The following is a 17,475-nucleotide window of genomic DNA, read 5'->3' as shown; positions in this document are numbered from 1 at the left end:
CAGCCTGGGCGACAGAGCGAGACTCCGTCTCAAAAAAAAAAAAGTTGGCATGAGAATCCTTGGGTAGAAGAACATCAAGGCACTCACACACCCCTCTTCCAGAGGTAGCTGCCAACACCTCAAACCTCAGGGCATCCCAAGAGTCCCTCTGCAGATAAAACACTTAAAGCCAACATTAACCGTTTCTCAATCACGTCTGGCCTGTCCCAGGAGAGCTCTTTTATCTATAATCACCTTGGTAAAGGGCAGGTCACAGAGCTCTTTTGCCTCAAAGACTTCCCTGGTCTTGGCATGTCCTGGGTTGTTGTCTTGTCCGTTCACCCCAAGTCAGGGTGAGGATCAAAGGGATGGTCATTCAGCAGAGGGAGGGGTGAGCGAGGCCGATGTCTATTTCTCTACTAAGTTCAAGCATGACAGTGGAGGAGTCAGATGCCTGGACCAGGGACAGTTGGCAGGAGGGAAAAATGAGGATGCCCTCCTCCCCATCTGATCCTCAGGTGGTGGCCCACCACATTTGCAGGAGTGCCGCCAACAGGAAACAGTCCCAATATTGTGTGTTTGCCAGTGGTTCATAAATCAGTATAATTCAGCTCTCCACAAGAAACCTAAAGAATTATTTCTCCACGTCCTCCTTAACTCATACCTTCTCCCCAGGAAGGCCAACAAAAAATTTTCTTTCTTAAAGCCTAGTGAAGAGAGGTGGCTTGAACTCCAACTGTAAAACCCTGAATTCAAAGCATAGATACAATACCTCTCAATTAAATATGTATACATATATATTCAATCTTTTGAAACAATAATAGCTATGATCTCCAATGTGGTGAGCCAGTTCTCCAAATTCCAAGGCCCCAGTAGAAAGCTTAGAAAGAGATGGGTTAAGCCGGGTGCGGTGGCTCACACCTGTAATCCCAGCACTTTAGGAGGCCGAGGCGGGCAGATAACGAGGTCAGGAGTTTGAGACCAGCCTGACCAACGTGGTGAAAACCTGTCTCTACTAAAAATACAAAAATTAGCCAGGTGTGGTGGCGCACACCTGTAATCCCAGCTACTCAGGAGGCTGAGGCAGGAGAATCACTTGAACCTGGGAGGTGGAGGTTGCAGTGAGCCAAACAGAGTGGGACTCGTCTATTTAAAAAAAAATGTTCAACATGAGCTGGAGAGGACTGTATGAATGGAGACTTGAGTTTGGCTCTCAAGGCAAATAGGAATTTGTTAGATTGGCTAAGTTGCAGGAGCAAATTTAGAGGTAGGAATGAGCTAGATGTTGCTGGGGACAGTGACTAGGTAATGGATGGAAAAAGGGTTTCATTTTAAGTGCCAGCTCTAGTCATTTTTTGGTGTTGTCTGGGGCATCATATTGGGAAGTATTCAGAGACTCAGCAGGTAAGTGTCATATGAATGATTATTAATGTCTATTATGATTGTGGGAGGGAGGTAATAAGAACATGAGGTCAACCTTTTGCCATCCTGGCCCAGAACAAACTGGCTAGGGCAGAGAGTTTTCTTGGCAGTACAGCAGGAGGTAATGTTGAAAAGAAAGGTTGGGAGTAGATTGTGGATGGTCTAGGAATGCTGTGTTTATTAGCTACATATGCCTATTTAAACACTTGAAATGTGGCTGCTGCAAATTGAGATGGGCTGGAAGTGTGAAATACACACCAGATTTCTAAGACTATCTCCTCCACAAAAAATATAAAATATCTTATTAATAATTTTTATATTGATTATATGTGAAACTATAATATTTTGTCTATAGATTAGTTCATAAATTAAGGATTTTTAAATATAAAGTATGGTTGTGTAAAATGTTAACATGTGGGAAAGCTGGGTGAAGGGTGTATGAGAACTCTATAAACTACTTTTGTAACTTTTTTGTAAGTCAGCAATTATTTCAAAATAAAATGTTAAAAAATATTAACTCATCACTCCTAAAACTTTGTGATTACTCCATTTCTATCAGGGAGACCAAAATTCTTTCAGTCTTTCAGGTGAGAAACCATGAAACAGAGATTCTACTTTCTTCACCACCCTCTATATCCAGAAAATAACAAAGACCTGTTGGTATTTCCATCTAAATGTCTCTTGTATCTTTTGTCTCCAGCCCCATAGCCATGACCTTAGTCCAGAACCTACCTCCTGGACTTTTGTAATGTGCTCTTCCTCCTGGCCACCTTCCAGGCCACAGCCAGACTAAATTCCCCCCCAAAAAATCTCACATTCCTACTCAAGGACCTACAACGGCTTCAGAGGATGAAGTACAAACTCCTTAGCTTGGATTTCTAGACCAGCTCTGTATATAGTTTAAAATTTTCTACCAGCCATATTTTAAATAGTAAAATGAAACAGATGAAATTAATGTTAACAATATATTTTACATTCTTTTTAAAATGGTATGTTTTCAAAATCTGGTGTGTATTTTGCGTTTAGAGCATATCTCAAGTTGGACTATCCACATTTCAAATGTTCAATAGCCACACACAGCTAGTGACCACTGTATTTTGGACAGTGTAGGTTTTTGGTCCAGAGTAAGAACCCACATTGCGTTTTGTTGTCATGTCTCCTTAGTCTCCAATCTGGAACAGATAAATTTATTTCTGAATTAACTGAGGTATGAAGTCTTGGTGCTTAGAGGTAGTTACAGACAAGACCTTGAAGTGCAGGTAAAACTGGTCTGAAACTCTTGGGGTCAAGTGATCCTCCCGCCTCAGCCTCCAGAGTAGCTGTGGTTACAAGTACCAGGCCCAGCTAGCGACTGAATTTAACATTAATAAAATCAGACTTTTTTTCACTTGAAATAATGTTTTAAAACAGTTGAGAGAAATGAACAAAAACAGTTGAGAGAAATGAACAAATCTGTAGTTACAAATATTTTCTCCACTACTTCTCTGCCTTTTCTTGACACTTTCACCATTCCTTCCTTTCTTCTGTCTTTGGGTCCCCTCCCTTCCTTTTGGCTTTAGGTTGACTATTGGACAATTTGTTCAAAATTTATTAAACACCTACTGTTGATTATCTTGTTTATTCTTTAGTTCTTTAGTAATGATCATAACAGTGAACAAAGTATCTTTTTTTTTTTTTTTTTGGACAGAGTCTCGCTCTGTCTCCCAGGCTTGGCACAGTCTTGACTGACTACAACCTCTGCCTCCCGGGTTCAAGTGATTCTCCTGCCTCAGCCTTCCAAGTAGCTGGGACTACAAGAATGCACCACCACGCCCAGCTAAGTTTCGTATTTTTAGTAGAGATGAGGTTTCACCATGTTGCCCAAGCTGGTCTGGAACTCCTGAGCTCAGGTGACCCTCCCACCTCGGCCTCCCAAAGTGCTGGGATTACAGGAGTGAGCCACTGAACTCGGCCCAAAATATCTTAATTTGCTCATATTTTAGTTAAATGTTTACTAGGAAATTAAATCAAGATATACGAATGTTTTGGTTTATGCAAACTCAATGAAAGATGTTGCTATCATTTGATTTATATTTGTATTACAAAGATTTATAGAAAGTACTGTTGAGATTCTTTTTTTTTTTTTTTTTGAGACGGAGTCTTGCTCTGTGGCCCAGGCTGGAGTGCAGTGGCACGATCTCGGCTCACTGCAAGCTCCGCCTCCCGGGTTCACGGCCATTCTCCTGCCTCAGCCTCCCGAGTAGCTGGGACTACAGGCGCCCGCCACCGCGCCCGGCTAATTTTTTGTATTTTTAGTAGAGACGGAGTTTCACCGTGGTCTCGATCTCCTGACCTTGTGATCCGCCCGCCTCGGCCTCCCAAAGTGCTGGGATTACAGGCGTGAGCCACCGCGCCCGGCCGAGATTCTTAAATACCCATATTTATCTTGCCTGAATTATACATAACTGTAAGTGTGTTAAAATACCTCAAGCACTAGCATTAATTTAAATGTCAGATTCTAATTGACAGGAACGATTTATTGAAATTTCTTTATACTACTTACCCCCCCCCCCCCAGGGGAAGAAGCTTGACTTTATTCTGACCTTTATTTACCATTGTTTCTTTAAAAAAAAAAAGGTTTAATGAGAAAGACTTGGTGTCAGTTAACAAAAAAAAAATGACTTCAGATTTACATTCTTTTACCAATGGAATAAATGAACAAAGTTTGCAATTGAAAAGGCAGTTTACACCTTTTGTTGTTTGGGTTCGTAGAAATCCTATTATGCTTCAGGCATAGCTCTGAAGAATGTGCAAACAAGTATTAGATCAATGACATTTCTTTGTAGTTTCTTTTATCAACATATTTAAAACTGAATATTCAAACCTTCATTCATATTTTAGATGCCTGTCTCATCAGTACACTTATACCTGAGTATATTTCATTGCTATAGAATATTTTTACCGCTAAGATCCTAAATGCATTGAAAGATCCTAACTAGTAGAAGGTCAACAGTGTTCTGCAAAGGTGTTTGCAATTAAGCAGCCACTCCACTCACTGGTGGCTTTGAAATTAGTATTTGAAATTATAGTCTGTTATCTACCATCAATGATGATAGCATTCAAAGGAATTCATAGAAAGATATTCCACAAAAGCAGTTTATTTTAGTTTGGGGAGTAAAAACACATGAAAAAGCTTTATCGAATGTGATCAGATCGTGTGAAAATAAAGCTGAGTTTCCAAAAATTTTCATAATCTAGAGGAAAGGTTTCTCCCAGACCTCTGCAATATATACCTACTTTCTGCCTAACTTCTCTTTCATTAGTCTTTTTGATTCTGAGGAAATACCCTGCATATGTATTGACAGTTCATCCTTGACCATTTTAACCACAATCTTTCATGGTGTAGAAATCCTAGAATGCACTTTTACAAGTAGGTCTAAGACAATCTGTTTAGAAACTCGATCCCAAAATTTGTACAGATAAGCCATTTTAGACAAAATTATAGAATATTTTAAACTAAGCACTAGGTGACAATATACATTAATTTTTTTGAAGCTTCCTCTTTGAGTATAAACCATATACATTATCTATTAAATTAGACCACAGTTGTGTAAACCTTAGGTTTTATTACAATTCATTTGCATTTCAAATTGATGTTTTCCTTTGAAGTAGAAAACAAACTTCTGAGAAGTTTTCTAACAGACGTTTCTATTTTTCTCAACTCTAAAATTCCAGATTAATAAACTCTACTACTAATGGTAGTATATTTTATTGTGCAAAATGCAATATAAACACATGATGTAAAGTAATAAAAAGCATAAGGCAACTTTAAAATATTTTTAAGGTAGTGATCGTTGGGTAAGATCTGGTGCTTTAAAGTCACATTAGAAACCTTTCTCAGGAGTAAATACGCAAATAAAATATTAAGTTTGTTGATGAATAAGCTGAATTGAAAAAAGCTAAGACAAAATATATAAAATATATGTTTAAGTATTGCCCATAGGGTTATTTTAGTTAGAATGATTACACACATTCAATGTGAAACGATAAAATTATATTGCAACCTAATTACATTTAACTATTTGTAGTTTTTTAACTCTGGGAAAGAAATTGCATTCCCAGCTGTTTCTCAACTCCTGTAATTTAAATAAGTAAACCTTTTGTTCTTAAAACTTACTTAGTTCCTTCTAATTCTGTTGATGGACATCCATTTCTACTGCCTTATTTTATGTTAATATCTAACAAAAGAATGCTGTTAGCCTCCTGCCAGTAAAAGCCCACCTCCTTTGTTGGAAGGGCAGAGAGGAGGGGGATTCTTTTTTAGCCTTTTACTTTACAGAAGACTTTAAACTTCCTCTCTCCACATCTAGTCAGGAAGAGCATTTCTACTTGAGCTAAAAATTCCTAGGAAAAGGCTATAGCCCCCAAGTGTGGAAGGTGGTTCTTAGCTGTCAATTCCCTTTTGTTATTCGCTCAAATGGAATTATGAAATGTTCGTGGCTTTGTAGGGCAGAACACATTTCTCCCGAGCAAATGCAAATGCATTAGGTGTGCCCAGGTAATTTGAAGTGCTCATGCTGGCAGCTTTTCTGCATGAGTAAAGCTGTTTAATTAATGCATTTTCCCCTTCCTTCTGATTAGTTGATTCTGATTTTCTTTGAATAAATTAAACTCTCTGTAATATGCTTCCTATAGCTTCTTGGGCTACCCAAGCCCTGATACCTCCCACCAGGAGGGCAGATGCAAAGAAATGAAATTATTCCTCTGCATATTTCTCACAGAGATTTTTCTCCTGTACAAAAGACTGATTTTCCTTGTAATATAGCTCAGGCGAGTGATGTGTTTAAAGAAGATCTTTGAGTTTCTGTTGATGTTGCTCATTGGTAATTGTCCTTCCAACTTGAATTATGGAGATGGGTAGCAGATCCATTTAATTTTGCTTTATTGAGATTTGGGGAGTAAACATTCAGCGAGGTTGCAGAGAAGTGGCATAAACACCTTCTCTAATAATAGTGCTCATGTTAACTGCCACTGCTTACCACAAGCGCCAGCATCTACAGATGGCATGGGAAGTTAAAATTTTTTTCCCAGGGTGCCACAGGTTTCTAAAGGAAACCTTTGATTTGTGAAAAGAATTTCTTTGCATCAAAAAGCCAGAGTAGTGTAGTAGAAAGAAGGCTGGGAATGGAGTCAGGAAGAACTGTGTTTAAGTTCTAACTTTGCCACTAGCCAGTTTCTGTAAAGTTAAGATCTTGTAGCAGTCTCTTAAGTGGGACCCTCCCAGCTTGTATACCCTCATTATTTTTACACATGAGGCATCTTAACAAGGGTTGAGATAAGGTCCCAAACTGTGGTCCCATTTTAAGTTTTGACTTCCAGACCAAAACAGAAATCCCTAAACATAATTTTCTTGTTCCTCTCCAACCTCCACAACCTGGTCTCATTCCACTTGGACACACTGCAGAGGTAATGCAACCATGTTCATGAGAAAATTCTTATTATATTGTTTTGAGACAAGGTCTTGCTCTGTCACCCAGGCTGGAGTGCAGTGGCACAATCATGACTCACTGCAGCCTCTAACTCCTGGCCTCAAATGATCCTCCCACCTCAACCTCCTAAATAACTGGAATTACAGGCATGCACCACCATGTTCAGCTATTTTTGTTGTTATTTTTTTCTGGAGACAAGGTTTTGCTATGTTGCCCAGTCTGATCTTGAACCCCTGGCATCAAGCAATCCTCCTGCCTCAGCCTCCCAAAGTGTTGGGACTACAGGTGTGAGCTACCACACCCAGCCTCATGAGAAAATTATTAATGAACATAATGACAATAGTCACAAGAGCACTACCATAGTTGGTATTTTGTAGCCCTTTCCTTCTAAACATTTGAGAGTTCTCAGCAGTGTGTTTTATTACTTTTATATATTTATGTATTTAACAGAGCTCATTCTTTTTTCTTTTTTTTTCTTAGACAGAAACTCACTCTGTCACCCAGACTGGAGTGCAGTAGCACGATCTCGGCTCACTGCAACCACTGTCTCCCGGGTTCAAGCAATTCTCCTGCCTCAGCCTCCTGAGTAGCTGGGATTACAGGCACATGCCACCATGCCCGGCTAATTTTTGTATTTTTAGTAGAGACAGAGTTTTGCCATGTTGGCCAGGCTAGTCTGAAACTCCTTGGCCTCCCAAAGTGCTGGAATTACAGGCGTGAGCCACCACACCTGGTTGACTTCAAACTTTTTAAGACTCTCGTCAATGAACATTTCCTGCTTCTGAGGTCCTTTCAGGGTTTCTTTCAGCTCAAAATACTCAGCATGCCAAGGCACCATATTTGGGATATCATGTTTTGAGCCCTGACAAAAAAGAATGCCAATGCTACTCTTACAGTCACCTCTCTATTTTTTATTCATGTCTCACCTGCCTCTATTGTTCACTTAATAAACCCAGTACCTCTGGCTTAGGGCTAATTGACATGGCTGATCAGTAGAAATCAGTATAGAGCTCACTTAATACTCTAGAAGTGTTCTTAGAGAAGTTCTGTATGATTAAGAACTGGTCAAGAGGGGAACAATACTTTTACACTGACCCTTATAATTACATTAAAATCCTTCATGAATGGGTTTTCTTGACATCTCTTACTACTCAAAGTAGTTAATGAGCTAGATGTAGTAGTATTTAAAGTAGACTTGTTTGATTAAGTAGACAACCCACTCCCTGATGTATTTTTTTTTTCTTTTTCTTTCTAAAAAATATAAAATCCAGGCTGGGTACAGTGGCTCATGCCTGTAATTCCAGCACTTTGAGAGGCCGAGTGTGGTAGATCACCTGATGTCAAGAGTTCGAGATCAGCCTGACAAATATGGTGTCAGCCAAAATACAAAAATGAGCTGGGCATGGTGGTGGGTGCCTGTAATCCCAGCTACTTGGGAGGCTGAGGCAGGAGGATCACTTGAACCTGGGAGGCGGAGGTTGCAATGAGCTGAGACCGTGCCACTGCACTCCAGCCCTCCAGCCTGGGAGACAGAGCCAGACATTGGCTCAAAAAAAAAAGAAAATACATATATATATAAAATGCTTCATGAATTTGTGGTTCATCCTTGACCAGGGACAATGCTAATCTCCGTATCATTCCAATTTTAGTATATGTGTTGCCAAAGTAAGCACTTAATATATTGTATATATTATTTTAACATGTGGATCCAGCTGTTTTGTTTTTACATTTTTCATTTTGAAGTAATTTCAAACTTACAGGAAAGTTGCAGGAAAAGTAAAAAGACCTCTTATATAGTTTTCACTCAGATTCCCCAATTATTTACATTTGCTTTATAATCTCTTTAAATATATGTTTATATATAATATATGTAATTAATATTTCTATATATTATATGCTATTAATAGTTATATAAATATACATAATGCATTCTCCTCTTCCTTCTGATTAGTTGATTCCAAATTTCTTTGAATAAATTAAACTCTGTAATATGCTTTTAAAAATAATTCTTTTTAGGTAAATATATTAGTATTTTTTCTGAATTAATGGAAAGTTGCAGGCATGATGCTCACTGCCCCTAAATATGTCAGTGTGCATTTTCTACAAGATAAGGGTGCTCTCATATATAGTCACAGTACTGCCATCAAAATCAGGAAATTAACATGTATATAATACCATCTAATCCACAGATCCCGTTCGAATTTCACCAGTGGTTCAATAATGTTCTTTATAGCAATCAATTAGTCAATACATAAAATACATTTTTTCTTCTGGTCCAGAATCCGTCCAGGATCATGTGTCACATTTAACTGTTCTTTTTCTTCAGTTTTCTTCAATCTGGAACTAGTTCCTCAGTTATTCCTTGTCTTTCATGACGTAGACATTTTTAGACCACAGTTATTTTGTATAATGTCTCTCGGTTTATATTTGTCTGATATTCCATATGAGTAGATTCAGTAATGTATTTTTGGCAGGAATATCACGGAACTGATATTGTGTTTTTGTCAGTGTATCATATCAGGAGACACTTTGAACTGTACCATTACTGTTGATCTTAATTTTAATTGCTGGTTAAGTGGCATCTACCAGATTTTCCCACTGAAAAATTTCTATTTTCCCTTTGTAATAAACAAACATTTTGAGGGAAAGTTTATTGAGACTGTGTAAATATCCTGTTCCACTGGTGATTTTCTAATATTATCTTTTTGTACATTTATTAGTTGGCATCCTACTGTATGGAAGAATTTTTCTTCCCTATCTATCAATCAATCAATCAATCAAAACATAGTCCTATGAATTGCCATTTTGTAAAATTGATAGAGAAATAAGGTTTTAGCAACTTTCTGGATATCTTTTATTCTAGTCAAGTTGACACCTAAAATTAACCATCACAGACAATATATCCAACTGCCTTAAAAACAGTATAATAGTATAAAAATGTTTATGGAGTGTTTTCTATTTTGCAAGCATTTTCCCCCAATACTTCACATGTATTATCTCATTTCATTCCTCCCAACAGCTCTTTGAGATAGTTACTATTACTTTTTTGCTTTACAGCTCAGGATATTGACGCAGAGAAGTTAAGCAACTTGTCCATGGTCACACAGTTGGTCTCATTGGCACCTTGATAACAGAGGCTAGGCCTTTGACTACTACACTCTGCTGACAACTCGAGATACCCCAAACTTAATCATCTTCCCCTACAACCCCTTCCAGTCTTCCAGATCTCAGAGAGAATGATGCTAGTAACCATCTAGTTATTCAAGTTGAAACCTAGTTATCATACTTGATTCCTTTCTGGCCTTTCATGAGTAGTTGTACTTCTCCCAGCATAGTATTTCCTATTTGCATTGTAATTGTTAATTTTCTTGTATCCTTCTTTAAATCCTTGAGAAAAGTGGTGATGTGATGTTCATAGTTGCATCCATAGTACCTAATATCCAGATGCTAGTACCTAGCACAGGACCTGGCACACATTCAGTACCTATTTGTTGAATCAATGAATGAATGAATGAATTGGTAGAATTAAACCTTTTATAAGCGAGTAGTTAGAATAGAAAAATGAAGTGACTTACTCAAAGTTATACAATCAGGAGTGGCATATTTACCATAAAGCAAATGAGGCTTAAGCTTCAGGACCCATCACATAGATGGCCCCTCCCAAAGTTCTAGGATGGGCCTTAGGAACGTGTTCATTTTGTCTTGTTTTTGCAAAATTTGCAAATGGTTAAGGCCACTGTCTCTTTCCATTTAGATGTCTTCATCACACTCCTTCTTGTCGAATGGCATCTGAGTGGCTGCAGGAATATTGGGGATCAGGCTAAGGGGAATTTGAAATGGGGATACATTTAGCTAAAGTTTAGTGGAATATGTCTATGTTATTTGCGGTCACCAGGGGTATTAAGTATGTTATTGTTACCTGTCAAGGATAGGAATGGCTGGCAGAAATTCTCTACCACTCACTGTGCCATTTCACCTGGCACATGTCATGGAATTGCTGGCCTAGAGCTTATATCCTGATATGAATGTGTCCCTTGGTGCTCGTCATTGGAAGTATTTGAGTAATGAAGGAGAAACAAAGTTGAAATGTACAGAACCAGAAGCTGGTCTGTGGAGAATTCTTCTCAATATTGCAGGTTATATATGAAAGATACTTGATAATGTTCTTATTTTCATAAAAAATTACACGATATTAATAATAAAGAACTTTGATGTTGAAAAAAACTTTTCTAAACTGTCAATAATAATAATTTGATTAAAGATGCTACAGGAAAGATTGAGTTATCTTTCTATTTTCTCTATGGAGATGTCTATTGTAAAATTATTGTATAGGAAGAGATAATCTAAGAATATGCAGCTTAAAAAGAAAGAAAAATGGACCCAGCATGGTGGTGCACACCTGTAATACCAGCACTTCGGGAGGCCAAGGTGGGCAGATCATTGAGGCCAGGAGTACAAGAGCAGCCTGGACAACATGGTAAAGCCCCGTCTCTTAAAAAAAAAATACAAAAATCATCTGGGCACAGTGGTGCATGCCTGTACTCCCAGCTACTTGGGAGACTGAGTCAGGAGAACTGCTTGAGCCCAGGAGGCGGAGGTTGCAGTAAGCCGAGATCACGCCACTGCACTCTAGCCTGGGCGACAAGAGTAAAACTCTGTCTCAAAAGACAAAAACAAAAAGAAAAATGTTGTAGATATGTGTGAAGCAGTTGATTCATATAAATATTGTGTCATTTTAATGGATTTTCTAATATTTGTGGTATTTCAGCTTTTGAAAGTATGTACTTTGTTGTGTTTTCTAAATTCTAGGTAAATGTTCATTTTGTTACTGAATTCTGTTTTTACGTTTTTGGTATCATTTTTCTTAGTGACAGCCCTACAAATTGTATATGAATTTTGGGAGGTGGGCTGGTCAATTACAAAAGACAACAAATTTAGAGGTTAAAATTACTGGAATTTTAGGCAGAATAAAAGGTCCAGGAAACCTGAATCCAATATGACAAGGCATGTGGTAAGTGCTCTATAAATGTTTGTTGAGTGAGTGAATGAATGAGTAAAGAAAGCATCTTTTAAAATTTTATAAAATTTATATGATATATATATATATTTTAAAGACAGAGTCTCGCTCTATTGCCCAGGCTGGAGTGCAGTTGCTCAATCTCGGCTCACTGCAACTTCCAGTCTCAAGCAATCCTCCTGTGTCAGCCACCCGATTAGCTGGGATTACAGGTACGCACCACCAAACCCAGCTAATTTTTGTATTTTTAGTACAGACGGGGTTTTGCCATATTGTGCAAGCTGATCTAGAACTCCTGGCCTCAAGTGATCCATCTGCCTTGGCCTCCCAAAGTGCTGGAACTACAGGCGTGAGCCACTACCCCTGGCAAGAAAGCACCTTTTTACAGAGGCTTCCTGGGCATGGAAGGCACTTGGGGAAATACTAGTTGGTTTGCAGTTGGGTCAGGGTGGTGGCAACTAGGGGAAAAGAGGTTCCCGCCTGAGGTTTCTGATGGGTAGGGACCTGTGCTGAAGTAGAAGTTATCATCTCTTCTCCACCTTGTGAAGAGGCTGAGGATGTGCCAACTGGAGTTAGGTGGAAAGTGGTCAATGGTTTGCAAGGACACGACAGGGAGGTAATCTGTATTCTGGACTCATTCCCTCATCCTGGATATTTTCTCTGCCTTTGGTAATGAGGTTTTTAGCAACAAAATGTGGGACTGGCACATATCTCCCTTGTTAATAGATGTATTACCATATGACTCTTTTCAAATAGTAAATCACATTAAAAGGATATGCATTTCTAGTTACTTGTAGTCTCAGCAGAGAAAAATAAAAGCCAAAAGTTTGTGCTACTCTAAGATCACAGAATCATGAAAAAAGATAGTGATAATTTAGAAAATGGAAATCGTAAATCGTTGTCTTTTCTTTCTTTGTAATTAAACCACACTTCTTTTTATTTTTATTTTTTTCCTTTTTCCTTTTTTTTTTTTTTTTTTTTTTTTTTTGAGATGGAGCTTCGCTTTGTCGCCCAGGCTGGAGTGCAGTGGCGCAATCTCGGCTCACTGCAACCTCTGTCTCCCAGGTTCAAGCAATTCTCCTGCCTCAGCCTCTCGAGTAGCTGGGATTACAGGCATGAGCCACCACTCCCTTTTACATTCAAAATTAGCCTGGCTAATTTTGCACATTTTTTAGCAGAGATGGGATTTCTCCATATTGGTCAGGCTGGTATCAAACTCCTGACCTCAGGTGATCCACCCGCTTCGGCCTCCCAAAGTGCTGGGATTACAGGCATGAGCCACCGCGCCCGGTCCCAAAAGCCACCACACCCTGCCCTAAGCCACACTTCCTGTAATACTGAGAACAAATCATAATTTGATTTGAGCTTTGATCTTTTCAAAGACAGTCATGTTTGCTTCTGTTTTTCATGTGGATTGTTTAAAGTCCTCAAGGGAAAAACAAACACAAAAAAATAGGCAAAAATCTTGCATCTTTCTTTTCTTTTTTTTTTTTTTATTATACTTTAAGGTCTAGGGTACATGTGCACAACGTGCAGGTTTGTTACATATGTGTACATGTGCCATGTTGGTGTGCTGCACCCATTAACTCGTCATTTACATTAGGTATATCTCCTAATGCTATCCCTCCCTGCTACCCCCTCCCCACAATAGGACCCAGTGTGTGATGCTCCCCTTCCTGTGTCCAAGTGATCTCATTGTTCAATTCCCACCTATGAGTGAGAACATGCGGTATTTGGTTTTCCGTTCTTGCGATAGTTTGCTGAGAATGATGGTTTCCTCCAACTGCATCCATGTCCCTACAAAGGACACAAACTCATCCTTTTTTATGGCTGCCTAGTATTCCATGATGTATATGTGCCACATTTTCTTAATCCAGTCTGTCACTGATGGACATTTGGGTTGATTCCAAGTCTTTGCTATTGTGGCATCTTTATTTTCACTTTGTTTATTTTTCAAAGATTGATAAATGTAAAATGTAAAAGTACTGCATAAACACTCAGCCCCCAGATACACTGAAAGAGAAGAGAATGTTGTTTTCCATGGTAGGTAAAGTAGAAGGTTTTACAGTATATGTTTCACTAACTTATGATTTTTACATAAAATGAATCCATGTAATCATCACATTGTATTTTCCAATTTAATACTGAGTTATCAGTCATTGGACATTTTTTAAATGGCAAAAATGCTTCATTGGAATAATTGGAATAAATACAATGAACACAGATATCTCCCTTTTACATTCAAAATATAAGTAAGAGGATGATATAAAATATTCAGGACAATTTTGATGACAAGAAAACCACCCACAATCGCCACAACCTATTAATACTATTTTAAATTTTGGTTAGTATCATTGAAGACTACTTATGCATATGCATATTTTTCCATGATTGCAACCATTAGATAAATAATATTGTACAGTCTGAATTTTCCTGTTGCATTCTGTCTTAAACATATGTGCTCCCATGTTTCTGCACAATCTTCAAAATGATCATGTTAATGGTTGGGTAACATCACAGTGAGTAGATGTGTGCTCCTTTATTAAGCCATTCTCCTATGGTGGTGTGCGGTAGGTAATGCAAGCTATCATGATGGTGTGTCCCCTTCTGGAAGGTGAAGGAGAGGAGGATGGGAAAGAAAGGATGGAACATACCGAGAAAAATACTATTACTTTATGACTTGAATCTATTTCCCCCTGTTATAAAAGTAGTACACGGTAATTATGGGAAAACCAGAAAATCCCAGGGTATACAAATTTTAAAAATTTTGAAAACCAACTATAATGTGTCTACTGCGTGGTCATTCTAACCCCAACAGTAAGTATAGCCGAATCTTGATGATTTCAACAGCTAATATACTTTTGGATCATCATTTAATACTGTTTCTCCAGCTTTTTCCACATCTCAGCAAGTTTACATGCTGCAGGAGGGGAAAACAAAAATTATCTTGTCATTTTTTAGACATACTTCCTTTGGACTCTAAACAGTGTCACTTAGCCTTATCTTTGGTGTTTGGAATGAGGTTTGAATATTTCCCAAATTTAAACCATCCCAAAAGCATGAATAATTGATAGCTATTGAGAGAAATGAAAAAACAAAAAAAACAAAAAACAAAAAAACACAAAAAACAGAAAGCTGTAACAATTATTGAGGAGTAGACTGGTTAATTCCAAAAGAAAACCCTTTTTAAAGGTTAAAATTACTGCAAGTATATATGGAATACGAGTGCAGCTTCTCAAGGGGACTCTGTTCAAGAGGACGGCTCTCTTTTAGATGGGTGGATTGTGGTATATTTGCTCAATAGCTGCAGTTAGTTCCTTATGAGCAAAACTTATCCTTCAGCTTTTCAATGAAAGTACCCTTTTAATGGTGGGTAAATAATTTTAGGAACCGTTGGCATTTTGGGTGGAACAATTGTTCATTGTGTGGGGCTATCCTGCTCATTGCGTTGTGTGATGGTTAATGTTAAGTGTCAGCTTGATCCGATTGAAGGATGCAAAGTATTGTTTCTGGGTGTGTCTGTTAGGGTGCTGCCAAAGGAGATTAACATTTGAGTCGGTGGACTAGGAGAGGCAGACCCACCCTCAATCTGGGTGGGCACAATCCCCTCCCCTGCCAGCATGGCTAGAAAAAGCAGACAGAAGAAGGTGGAATGAGCAGACTTGCAAGTCTTCTGGCCTTCACCTTTCTCTTGTGGTGCTGGATGCTTCCTGAACTCGAACATTGAACTCCATGTTCTCCAGCTTTTGAACGCTTGGACTTGAACCGGTGGTTCGCCAGGGGCTCTCGTGCCTTCAGCCACAGACCGAAAGCTTCACTATCAGCTTCTCTACTTTTGAGATTTTGGGACTCAGACTGGCTTCCTTGCTTCTCAGCTTGCAGACGGTCTATTGTGGCACCTCACCTTGTGATCATGTGTGTCAATACTCCTTAATAAACTCCCTTTCGTATATACACCTATCCTATTAGTTCTGTGCCTTTAGAGAACCCTGACTAATATACATGGCATTTAGCACTGGCCTTGCCCTCTTAGTGTCCCTGCTTCTGACAAACAAAAATGCCTTATGTCCATTTCTACAAGGCCCTTGGGGTTAAAGTGGGATCAACTTTGGTTAAGGATCACAGATTCGGTTTCTAAAGTACTAGTCCCTACTTTGAGGAATGGGCTCAGGAATCATCATCACTAGGGTAAGAATCTGAAAATACATCTTTTTTTCAATTAAAAACATTTTTTTAAGAGATGAGGGTCCTGCTATGTTGTCCCTGCTGGCCTCAACTCCTGGGCTCAAGTGATCCTCCCAACAGCCTCCTGAGTTGTGGAAATTTCAGGCATGAGCCACTGCACCCAACTGAAAATCTTTTTAGTAAGCTCTTTCAGTGATGCTAATGTAGCCAGTCCTCAGAGAGGCTTTGAGGAATCAGAGGCTTACAGCAATAAATGACTCCCTGCTCCCTCCCCCAAACCTCATCCATCCACCCTCTCCCCTCCTTCTCTATAAGGCTCTAAAACCTCATCTTTGCTTTAAAAACAAAAACAAAAGCAAACAAACAAACAAAACATTTCCCTAGCTCCTGGAGAAAGGGGAAAGATTGTTTTGTTATATGCTCATCAGGGAGGGAACACTGTACATTCAATTTGACTTCAAAACTTGCCAGTATAACACAGTGATTATATTTCCACTTTTACAGAAGAGGAAACTGAGGCTCAAAGAGGGCTGCTAATACTAAAGGCCAGCTACTATGTACTATGTGTCTGCATGTGCTTGATTCCTGACAACAGTTTTGTGAGATATGTACTCCTAATGTGTCCATTTTATAGATGAGCAAACTGAGACTCAAAGAATCTTGCAGAAAGTTCTGCAGCCCTAAGAGTAGCTGGTGGAGCTAGAATTCAAGTCTGGGCCTTCTCATCTCAGATCCTAAATTTGTTGCTGGGGCCCAGCACTGCCTCTGTGTCAGGGGGATACAGACCCTACCTGCTTTCTAAATGACCCCTTCCTGTACTACTTTGTAGTACAGGAAGTTGGAGGCTGAGCTGAAAATCAGGGCCAGGCAGGATTGGAATATTTGAATAGCAGTAATAAAAATGTGGTAGGAAATGAAGACAACTGGCTGCTAGTTTCATTAAAAATGTTCCCAGAACACAGGCTAAACTGAGGTAGTTAATCAAAGACAACTGTAAATCTCAGACTGTGTCTTTTCACAACATTCAGAGATCCAAAGAAACAGCATGAAAATTATGGGAGCTGTAATTCTAAATTACTTGAGGCAAGAGAACATGGGGTGGACTATTCTGAACACAAACTGTGTAATTGAACTTCTTGCCTTATTTTCTTTAATTAATTAATTTTTTATCATACTTTAAGTTCTAGGGTACATGTGCACAGCATGCAGGTTTGTGACATATGTATACATGTGCCATGTTGGTGTGCTGCACCCATTAACTCGTCATTTACATTAGGTATATCTCCTAATGCTATCCCTCCCTGCTACCCCCTCCCCACAATAGGACCCAGTGTGTGATGCTCCCCTTCCTGTGTCCAAGTGATCTCATTGTTCAATTCCCACCTATGAGTGAGAACATGCGGT

At 38.9% G+C, this 17,475-nt stretch overlaps 1 non-coding gene across 1 annotated transcript; it reads right to left on the bottom strand.

Moving 5' to 3' along the window:
* Window positions 1–8,438: 8,438 nt before the first annotated feature.
* On the bottom strand, window positions 8,439–8,542 carry LOC111536255. The gene has a single exon (XR_002729687.1). It is a non-coding gene; the product is annotated as a U6 spliceosomal RNA (small nuclear RNA).
* Between the last annotated feature and the right edge of the window lie 8,933 nt (window positions 8,543–17,475).

The sequence above is a fragment of the Piliocolobus tephrosceles genome, chromosome 12 (genome assembly GCF_002776525.5).
Source record: "Piliocolobus tephrosceles isolate RC106 chromosome 12, ASM277652v3, whole genome shotgun sequence".
Lineage (NCBI taxonomy): Eukaryota > Metazoa > Chordata > Mammalia > Primates > Cercopithecidae > Piliocolobus > Piliocolobus tephrosceles.
This window is presented reverse-complemented; position numbering and strand designations above follow the sequence as displayed.